The sequence below is a fragment of the Varroa jacobsoni genome, unplaced genomic scaffold, assembly GCF_002532875.2.
Source record: "Varroa jacobsoni isolate VJ856 unplaced genomic scaffold, vjacob_1.0 scaffold_1364, whole genome shotgun sequence".
In the NCBI taxonomy this organism is placed as follows: Eukaryota; Metazoa; Arthropoda; class Arachnida; order Mesostigmata; family Varroidae; genus Varroa; species Varroa jacobsoni.
This window is the reverse complement of record NW_019214266.1, coordinates 286,304-296,293: the sequence shown is the minus strand read 5'-3', so window position 1 is coordinate 296,293 and position 9,990 is coordinate 286,304. Positions and strand designations below refer to the sequence as shown.

The 9,990-nt window shown below is 42.8% G+C and overlaps 1 long non-coding RNA gene across 1 annotated transcript; it reads right to left on the bottom strand.

The window, feature by feature from the left end:
- Nucleotides 1–1,978: 1,978 nt before the first annotated feature.
- LOC147752278 (uncharacterized) lies at nucleotides 1,979–5,728 on the bottom strand. The gene is made up of 3 exons (XR_015314515.1): nucleotides 5,577–5,728; nucleotides 3,109–3,268; nucleotides 1,979–2,768 (listed from the first exon to the last, which is right to left on the bottom strand). It is a non-coding gene; the product is annotated as an uncharacterized LOC147752278 (long non-coding RNA).
- Between the last annotated feature and the right edge of the window lie 4,262 nt (nucleotides 5,729–9,990).

Genomic DNA, 9,990 nt, shown 5'->3' with positions numbered 1-9,990 from the left:
GTTTCGGTACGTCATATCATCAACACCGAAAGCCACGCCCAACATCTCAAAATGTTTGCCCGGCTCGCCTACTCCAGAGAACACAAGCCCTAGTTCAGTAATCTCTGTCGCCTTGTTCAAAGCTCTTAGAACAGACTGCTAGTAGAGATTCAGTCCGTAACCTACCCTTTGGCCGGAGCGCTTAGGGAAATTGGCAGATTAATACACGCCACACAACGGAGGAAATTGAAGACATCTGAAAATCAACAAATAGCAGAGGTAGAGTGACAGCTATACAAATGACTAGCATGCCCACATATCGGCCTTATTAATTGACTGCATTGATTACTTTGCTAGCCTGGTTTCGACGAGTGATACGATTTCTCGAGTGATGCCATTTTTCTCTATAATCTGTAGTAAATAATTCACAATAGAGTACAGCCTGTTTGAGCGAGATCATTTATCCTGTTAAAGATCCGATAGACATATGAACTTGCACAGCGACAACGCATGGGGTCCGGGCGAGATCTGCAAGGAATAGCTTAAGACGAACCTCATTTTGGCCCCTTGTTCGACTGCCCCGTTTGATAAGAGTCTACGTGCCGGTACCCTGCCGGCTCAGCGGAGGGGTGTTTCGCTATTGGATTCCCGAAGTCACAGGTGAGCGGACTCTGCGACCGTTATAGCGTGCAACGATAAAGGGAGCATATTCTCTGACCCGCTTTCTTAGAAAGCAGGAAAGCTTTGCTGAAAGAACAACATGGTTTTTACAGAAGCCCAGCGGAGACAACACGCAGTGTCCTGATGGCCGACACTCAAAAGCACTCAGCTATTGAACAAGCCCCTTCTTCTCAGTTTTACTTAATGATCCTGCGGATTATATAAGCATTTTCAAAAGGAACTTAATTGAAGTTATCCTCGACGCGAATGACTTGGTAACCTACGGCCCTGGCAAATTTCCAGTGCAGGGGATTTTGGCTAAGCTATGTATGGCAGTAACGAAACTGTGATTCACGTTAATTTAAATCTAGGCTGTAGATGAAAAAAGTTAGGGTGATGGGCAGAATCGCGAATGGCAATAGCTTGTTTATCGCCGATCTCCCCGTTATTAATCTATTCATTAACATTAATAATTTCCTGTATCTTGGGCTACTCGCTCATTTAATAATCACAGCTTGACTTTGTATATCATAGAAGGATATAGTAAAGCGTTAACCGCATCTTCGGCGATCAGGATCTCAAGTCGCCTTTCTTTCGTGACAGCACTTTGTCTATTGGACCTCCAATGTGGGCGATAGCGGCTTACGGAATTATCTTGCAGCAGGGGATCTTGAACTACTCAACCGAATAAAGGCCTACTTCTTGGAGCATGCTTTAGACGACCACTGCAAGAAACTGGCCAGTTGGCCTACTTCTCGGGACTTCGCTACTCGTCGAGTATTTGAGATCTCCTTTTAGGCTCCCGGCGTGTAGTGAAACACTTTGCGAGCGTTTCAGCAGGTGGGAGCAAAAGTTCGCTAAAGTAAACCGTGAATTGTTCAGTAAGGGAAAAACAATGACTAGGGGAACCGGGGCAAGTAAACCTTTACATAATCATTTCGCGATCTGCCGCTTCCACCACAAATTATGCACGGACGAGCGCTTCCAAGAACCTTTCCAGGCAGTCCAAGAGGGGCTTTTCGGTAATAGATGCGGAGAGAGTACAATGCGGATACCTTCGCTCGGGAGTTTGGTAGACTGATGCTATTACAGTTTGAGCAAATCTGCCGTAAATTTCTTAATTCTTTTAAGTTTTCTAAGCCCATGAATATTACAACTCAGGGGCCATATGTATAAGTGACCATAGTTATATATACATATATATATATATATACATATTATTGAATATGAAACATGTAAAATAAAAAAACACTACTGTACTATTTAATTGTTTTTTTTACTAGGTATTTTTTCCACGCTCAGTTGCGCAGCTACTATTGCTACCCGCACTTTTGATCTGTGTTGCCGTGTTCCCTGTTAGTATGAGAAGACCTTACTTCCGACAGCTTGCTCATCTCCAATAATCTGTTTTCTGTTCGTTTCCGTATTCTTTTTCCTGCTACTACGTTAAGTACTTAGCTGTTGGCCGAACCCATTGAGCTCGTCATTCATATAGAGGTGTCTTGCACCGCTTACTAATGGCTTTTTTCTTGCCGTTTGAGCTTCTTCCTTTTCATTCTTTGTCACCTTTCTTTGTATCCTCACGCCATTGTGCTGCAATCCTTGTGACTATAGTAAGTACAAGTGGTGGCGATGCAGTAACTGCCCATAGTGATAGAATAGGCACACTAACGCCGAACGTTGGCGAGCAATCAGGTAGAAACTGGTGCTACTGCGTGAAAGCTGAGTCGGAGCAAGGCAGAGCACCAAGAAAACACCTCTACAGACCAAAGGAAAGAACAAAAGAATTGAATTTAAGAGAGGCTGTTGTGCTGTGCTTTTCCGTTCAAATCTTACTAGTACATGCTACTCGTTGCTTAGTTCCCGTCTATTGCTGGAGATAATGTTCTCTTTTCAGTTGCCTTCCCATGAAAGCCTTTAGTACTGTCCTTCTAGGCTGAAGAATTTAGACGCTTTCCTAGGATTCCTAGGATTTCTCTTTTTACCATGAGTGCTGCTTCCAAGCTGGGTCTTTCCAGACACTAACTTTGTACACCTCCTGCCAGATGGTCAGCTAGCTGGCTTTCAGTTTTGCTCCAACTGCTGTCCTTCTGGTGTAACCTCGTCCACGCAATTACGTCTACATCCGCCTGAAATAAAGCGAATCGAGGAGCGCGAACTCTTCAAAACACCCTGTGACTGTAGCTATCCTTGCAACAATTACGAGGGTGAGGGTGACCGGACTCAGATCCTTCGGCTGGCGCCAAAACAGCGCCTCACGCGGCCTAAAACTAGCAGTCGCAGTTAAATACTCTGTGCTTCAGTTCAGAAGGAAAAACGCATGGTAATGGAACAAATACTGGCAAAGAACAGGAAGATAGCTATCGTTCGTTCTATTAATAAAGATTCCAATACGTTTTTTCATCGGGGGTGAGTTCAACAGGCTATCAACTTAGAAAGAGAAACAAAGCCTTTTCGGGGTTAACTGACCTGAATGTAGTATCATCACATCGCAGGTGGCGACATTCGCATTCGAAAGTGCCGCTTCATGCCTCAAAAATACACTCCGGCCTTGGTAGGCGGCGCGTTTTGCACGCACGAGATGCAGACATGGCGCTTCAGAAGCCAGTTTCATAGCATTTCGCTGCGGCTAAAACGATAGACACGGAACAACAAAATAAAAGGGAATAGATAGATGTTATGGGGTGGCTTATATGGAGTCTCTGATCAAATGCTATCTGTAGGCCGGCACCGCAGGCCTTTGTACTTTCGCTTCTCGCTATTCAAAGGGGAACAGTGCTATTGCTGTATAAGTCTCTGCGGTATACGTACAGTGGCCTCGTCGTAAGACCAGGGTAGTCAGCCAATCTCCTGGATTTCGTAGTGCGGGTACAAAAGCTGTTTATGAATGTTTGCCGTTATGTTGTCTGACCGAGGTCTACTCGAGGTCTAGTTTCTACCAGCGACGCGGGCCAGTATAGCCCAATTATTACTGTTGAGAGCGCTCGTATAGGACACAGGGAGGGGGATGTCTAAGGAAGTCGATATATAAGGATTGTGTGTAAGGCACATGCCATTTGATTTGCTCCTTTATGTATGGTAATGGCGAAAGCCGGCATATTGAGGCAAAATAACGTAAGATAGCTTCATAACATAGCAGGGTTTACGTTGGTTCGCTTCTTCTGACATAGGAAATGCGGCGAACGATGTTCCGCATAGATTACGATGCACTGAATCATTTGGTTTTGATCGGCTGTGTGGTCTCCCATAGGCGTAGAGCATCATGGGTAGTAGCGTCTGTGCTACTAGGATCTAGCAGTATCTGATGGCATGTATTAAGGCCATGTCTTAAAGAGATACCAGCTGACAAAGCGAACCTTTTTTCTTTACTTAACACTAAGAAGTTTGAAAATTATACGGTATTTAATTACTTAATTTTATTATATTTTTTTATTAATAGCTTTGATTAGTAATGGTTGATTTTCTTGGATCTGGAAACTTATATACCAAATATAAGTTACTTATATAAATATAAATATACTTCACCAAAAAAAAAAAAGAACGATATTGGAATAGTGGAAACTCGTGTTTCCACTTGATCGCGTGCTCAATATTTATTTTTATCGCTCTTCCAAAATACTCCCGATTAGATAATCTTCCTAAACGAACTTCATGTTAGGGATAATATTACGGTAGTTCTAATTGAGGCATCAACGTAAATACATTATGAAAAAACTTATCACAGGCGAACTTGTTATATGCTTGCTTATTTTTCCCATAACACAAGTGGAAAATTTTCTGTGGGATTTGCCTATGAGTATAGCACATCTCCCCCCTGTAGTTCAAGCCGCAGGTTTTAAGTTTCGATGAGGTGAGCAAATCCTTGATGTACACCAACTACCCGCGTTCAAAAATGTCTTGGATCATTTAATAATAAAAATTCTCGTTAATTGGTGATTTTCTTCGTTAATTAGTAAACATATGAATCTATACAAGGCCGACGAATACATTTTCCGATCGTCAAGTTTGTGGACCGTGTTATAGCCAATATATTGGTAGGATAATTTGAAAGATAAAGGCCGTCTCTATTATTTGCTCAAAAAATCGAATGTGGAAAATTAAGTTACGTTTGACAAAGTTGAAGTTAGTCAATTTTGCCTAGCGCATTTCACAGGAGAAAAAAAGAGCACCTGAGATTTGTGTTAGTTTCTAATGGACACACTCGAAAGCCAACTTCGACCAGGTCAAATAGTCCGTGTTTACTGGCTGCTGTTTAACGAAGTCTGTATAGTTTCTTTTCCCCTCGTTCCTTTCTTTTTTCTCAGCCTTTTTCTCTGGCCTTTTTCTCCGGCGCCTTAACATGAAAGGTCATTTAGTATGATTGTTTGCTGCTCGTAAATATCATCTTCGCGAGCTTTTCCTTTTAGCTATCGCCTCTGCTTCTATCGCATCCGAAGTCGCCGCGACGAACGCATTACAGCTCCACAACGTACCTCAATCTCGCAGATCGCTTTCGTTGCCGCTGTTCCTTCCGTAAACGCCTCTATACGCCGCACATGACCACTAACCGCTGGATAAAACGTCTACAGTTAGGGGTTTACGCTGCCTCAGCCGTTCCGCTTAGAACTTATCACACTGAGTGAAGGGCGATTATAATAAGTCCTGGCGCTACCCACTTTAAGAGCTAGCGGTCTCCTTCATCTACCAGCCCTTCTACCTACTGGTTGTGAGGGTTGCTAGAGCACTCGTCCTCGATCCCCCGTTGTTTCCTTAAAGATACCGCTTATATTTAATAATAATATACATACACATCCGCATACATATAACTCCACAGCTCATAGGGAAGGAGGATATTGTTATTAAAGTTGGAACAACTTTCAGCCAATCTGAGCGCCCTTGCTAGTCTTTTCCCCGAGTGGCCTGGTGCTGAAAAAAAAAGGAGAGGGGAGGGTACTAACCGTTCCTATGCTGATATGTTCATGCTCGGCTGACGTTTCGCGACAGACACAAGCCGGCGGACGAATACACCATACACATGCATACAGCTGATAGCTTAGCTACGTGAATACACGTCTGGATATAGTCGCCATCTACCACAATGCTTGCCTGCCTCGCGCAATGTCGCCTTAGCTCGGTTGGGCACAGCGCTATAGCGCATGCGTTTGCGTAGCGTTTTAGAGCATTTCATATGCAAATTGGCCAGCAAACAAGGCAGACTAGCGACTGGCCCACTGTCGCGACGCAAGCGGACGCAAGGGAGTTCCCTCAGAATGAGCCAAGGACGCGACAACCGAGTCGAAAGGAGAACCTGATCTGTCGAGGGACTAACAGCAGCGGCTGGCAAGCAGACAGACGGGCGAGACTAAAGAGCTACCGACTCGGCGACGGGCCGAGGCGGCGGTTTCGACGAGAAATAAATGGAAAAGCGATGGCGGCAGCAGTAGCTGGTGGAGACGACGCCAACCAGCAGCAGTTTGGCTAGGGGTTTCGGGTAGTGTGCGAGCACTCCGGGGGAAAGAGCTCGAAAGTAGTAGAAAATTTGGACCTCGCCCAAGAAAAAGACGACGAAGGCGAAGAAAATGAAGAGGCTTTCAGTTCTTTTTGGCAGGGTCTATCGCTTCGTTGTCGAACTGGCCTTCTACAGTTTTCGCCAGTAGCGCGTCACTGTTAAGTGGAATTCAACCTCCAGATCCACGAAAAAATGCGATTCTCTTCAGTTAAAACCTTTTCCTCTTTCATCTATAGGCTCGCCTGGACCTCAGTTTGGCTTGCGAACAAAGTTCCTTTGGTGTTCAGTCGTCTTGCATAAAAGAACTCGACGCCACGTGCACTCCTCAAGCCGCTGCTGCTGGCGCTTTCGTTTTTGAAAACCGAAAAGAACTATCTCCATCGCATTCTCGCTGACGCACCAAACAGCGCCGACTATGCGAGTCCACAGCAGCCTCAGCTCGTGGAGGTCCGTCCGTTAAGCGTCCGAGGACGTAACTTGAACGAAACCAACGAATGCAACGAGCGGCATCAGTAAAAAGGTATTGAGAAGGACGACCCTTCTAAGCCTATAAACATTGCCCTGAAACTCCTAACGCTTCTATCACTATTAAATTTAGCTGCCAGCATAGATGTCCCTGTGCCGACAAATAAAGCTCACCTAGAAGACAGGGAAAATGGAAACTAAGAGAAACGAACGCGGTAGCGGCGAGAGCAGGAACAGGGCGTTATTAGCCTGCATTGAAACGCTTGTAGAAAGAAAGAAAAAGAAGCCTCGAGACTTCCGACGGGCGCATGCTAGCAGGATCCACAGAAAATAAAGGAAAATCGGGTATAGAAAAAAAGTCCGTCCTCCCTTTAGGTATACTGAATACGGGGAAACGTGCTTGAAAAATTCGAAGCGAACGGTGAGATTTTAAGGGCGACGACGGATTCAGGGTTCGGAAGTGGATTTGGAAAGGGTGAGATTGGTTGTGTATAATAATGCCTCCTCCCTTAAATAAAAACCTACGGTTAGCACTGGTTGTCAGAGTTTAGTTTGCGTATGTACGTGCACGCATCGACATGGATGGCTTTGCCTCCATAAGTTGCCAGAATCTTGAAGGAAAGACGTAGGGCAATGAAGGGAGGAAGTGGGCGTTAGCATTTGTTGAATCTGTAGCAAAACTCATATTGACACGGGTTGAACTTTCGAGACAGTTCCTAACCAACGCTCTAGCGATTTGTAGAAATCGTGCGAAGCACTTCATGAAGTGCGACGTTTGAGAAACGGCAGGAAGAAGTGGTTTGCTGCTGGAATCGGAAGGAAACGAACAAGAAATGATGAGTGCTCTACTTTATCTAGCAGTTGAAAAGTAAATCGATCGAGTGAAAGTGCTAAAATTGTTCTTAATTAATCTATACGATTAGCTTTTAAAGCGAATAATGAAAACAGCTTGGCCATAACGAAATAGTGCCTCATTCTAGTAAATCATTCTAACTAAAACAGGTAAGTTACGTAATTATTAGTGAATGAAAAGTTGGATAAACTGTATGTATCTTCGGAAAAAACCTTGTCGTCTACTAACTAGTTTTTCTACATCAGAACTCCCCTACTATTCGGCATCAACGACCGGTGTTGTTGTTTACATGCTTTATGGCACAGCCACATATGAATTAAAAGCTATGCCTTAACCCTAACGATATTTTCGATAGGAAAAAATTGATATCTTTGCAGGTAAACAGAAGGTGACGCGAGCTACTTAGAAGATCTGAGAACTGGATTTATGAACGACCTATAAATGAGAATTTATGAAGGTCCTCTAATAAACCTGCAGGTAAATCTTGGGTGACGCCTCTAGGTCTTATGCAGACTGCATCAACGTAGCACTACTTGTTCTTTCCTTGATTTCCATCAATTTTTCATGCTCCTTAAATAGCCATACGAGGGCGGATCATCGCGCCAGCATAAACAGCTTGAGTGATAATATTTATTGAATGGCTAAGAATTGACAAAAGAGGACGTGTACGTAATCAAGAAGCTTTTCGACACCAAATGGGTGTTTGTGACTTAAATTTATTCATATTCCTTATTTTTACGTAAGTTTAGAAGTGATAAACTGAAGTTTAAGTTCAGTTGCCGGAACTGTTAGCAAATATACTGGGAAGTGAATATAACGTCAATAAACGTGTGCCTTGTGCAGCTTTAGCGGCTAATACCATGTCATCTACGGAGCCGTTCTGATACAAAATAACTATAGAAATATTGTACGACTCCTAACCATGTTTTGGATGTGAAGCAATTGGTATATCTTGAAGAGACCATTACACATGAAGAGCAAGAAGTTAGACCCAGAATACTCCCACTAAGAATAGCCTTGTGGCATTGTCGTAAAAACAAAGTTCTGGGCATAAAATTTAAAACCTTTTACTGCTGTCGGAACAACACATAGATATGCTTAGCAAACAGAAGAATACACGGCACGAGCCAATACATATTTTTCGTTTTTATCTTGAGCCATTTGTTTCTACATCGTTCTACATAAAACAAAATCAAATATAAAATACTTATTAACTTACGTTAGCCCTTCGTATACTATTAGTGCTCTGAAGGTCCGATGCTCTAAACAAAAAGTATACAGGTTGAGGCAAACATTTTCAGTTAATCTGAGTCTTCATTTTCTTGAGCATGAAAATCTTGCGGTTATCGTCTACATCTAAGCTATCGCTGCAATTGTTTCCTATCGAATTGTCCGCTGCGTGCTGAAGCAGCTAAGACAAGCAATGCTTTTCAGATGATTTTTTTGTTGAGAACATGAAGTTTGTCTTTTTTTCTTTGTGCAAGTGGGCAAACGTTCATTTGCCGGTGCTAATATTTACAAAACCTTATCAGGAACTGGTGATTCGTTACTGTTGACGACAGCTTCTTCACCCCACAAGCCGGTCGCGTCAAATCGGCCTTGGCGTAAATATACACTAACAAACCTCTGTAATGGCCGATTAATGTTTATTTAGTTAAGTATTTAACGAGGCCGTAGTATACAGACAAATTAACCGGGCGAGGCTTTGATCGAATTTAGTGTAATCAAGGCCAACCGTCTGGACCGCCTGAATCGTGCTAAATGGAAGAAAATTGTAATGAGTTAGGTAATTATAGTAAAGGAAGAAACAACTATCAGCGAGAGGTGTGATTTACTCAGCTTCAATAATGGTTTCCCTGTACGAACGCTGCACCTGCTTCAAGTGACTGATCAGAGCTCCTGGCATCGTTTAGTTGGTCTAACAGTTGTGAGCTTTTGCGGTACAAATGATATTGCCTTTAAGGCAATTCTCGTTTCAACGACGAGAAACAGGCCTTTTCGTAAACAAGTCTACGGTTTTGTTTATAAGTGGTTGCTGCAATTTTGATAGGGACAATTTTTCACTATAGCAGTACCACTGCATCACTACTCAATTCTTGCCCATAAACCGTTGTGCTGAAACAATAGAATAGCAAATGTATTATTAATAATATACCTATATAATGATCAACCTGAGTGGTTTGAGCTTCATGACCTGTATTGCCGTCGCGGTTCCATTAAATTGTTTGGTGCATTAGAGACCTTAGCAGTGTAAATTAAATGACTATGCAAGGAAGTACTTATAAATAATTATTTTAAATCTATCCAAGTGAGCGAACGATTCGCTTTGTTCAAAAACAGCTTAGGCTTTTTGGTGTTCTTAGCTTAAAAAAATATTTTCTGTTTTTTATATTTTCAGGAAAAAAACATTTTTTTAATGATCGTAAAATTATACCGACCAAAGAACCTGGCATCGTATAAAACCCGCAGTTCAGCTGGTGCAATCAGCTGGTCTGTGTATCCTTAACTAAATGAGCACCTTATTCAATAGATGCTGTAGGTTGCA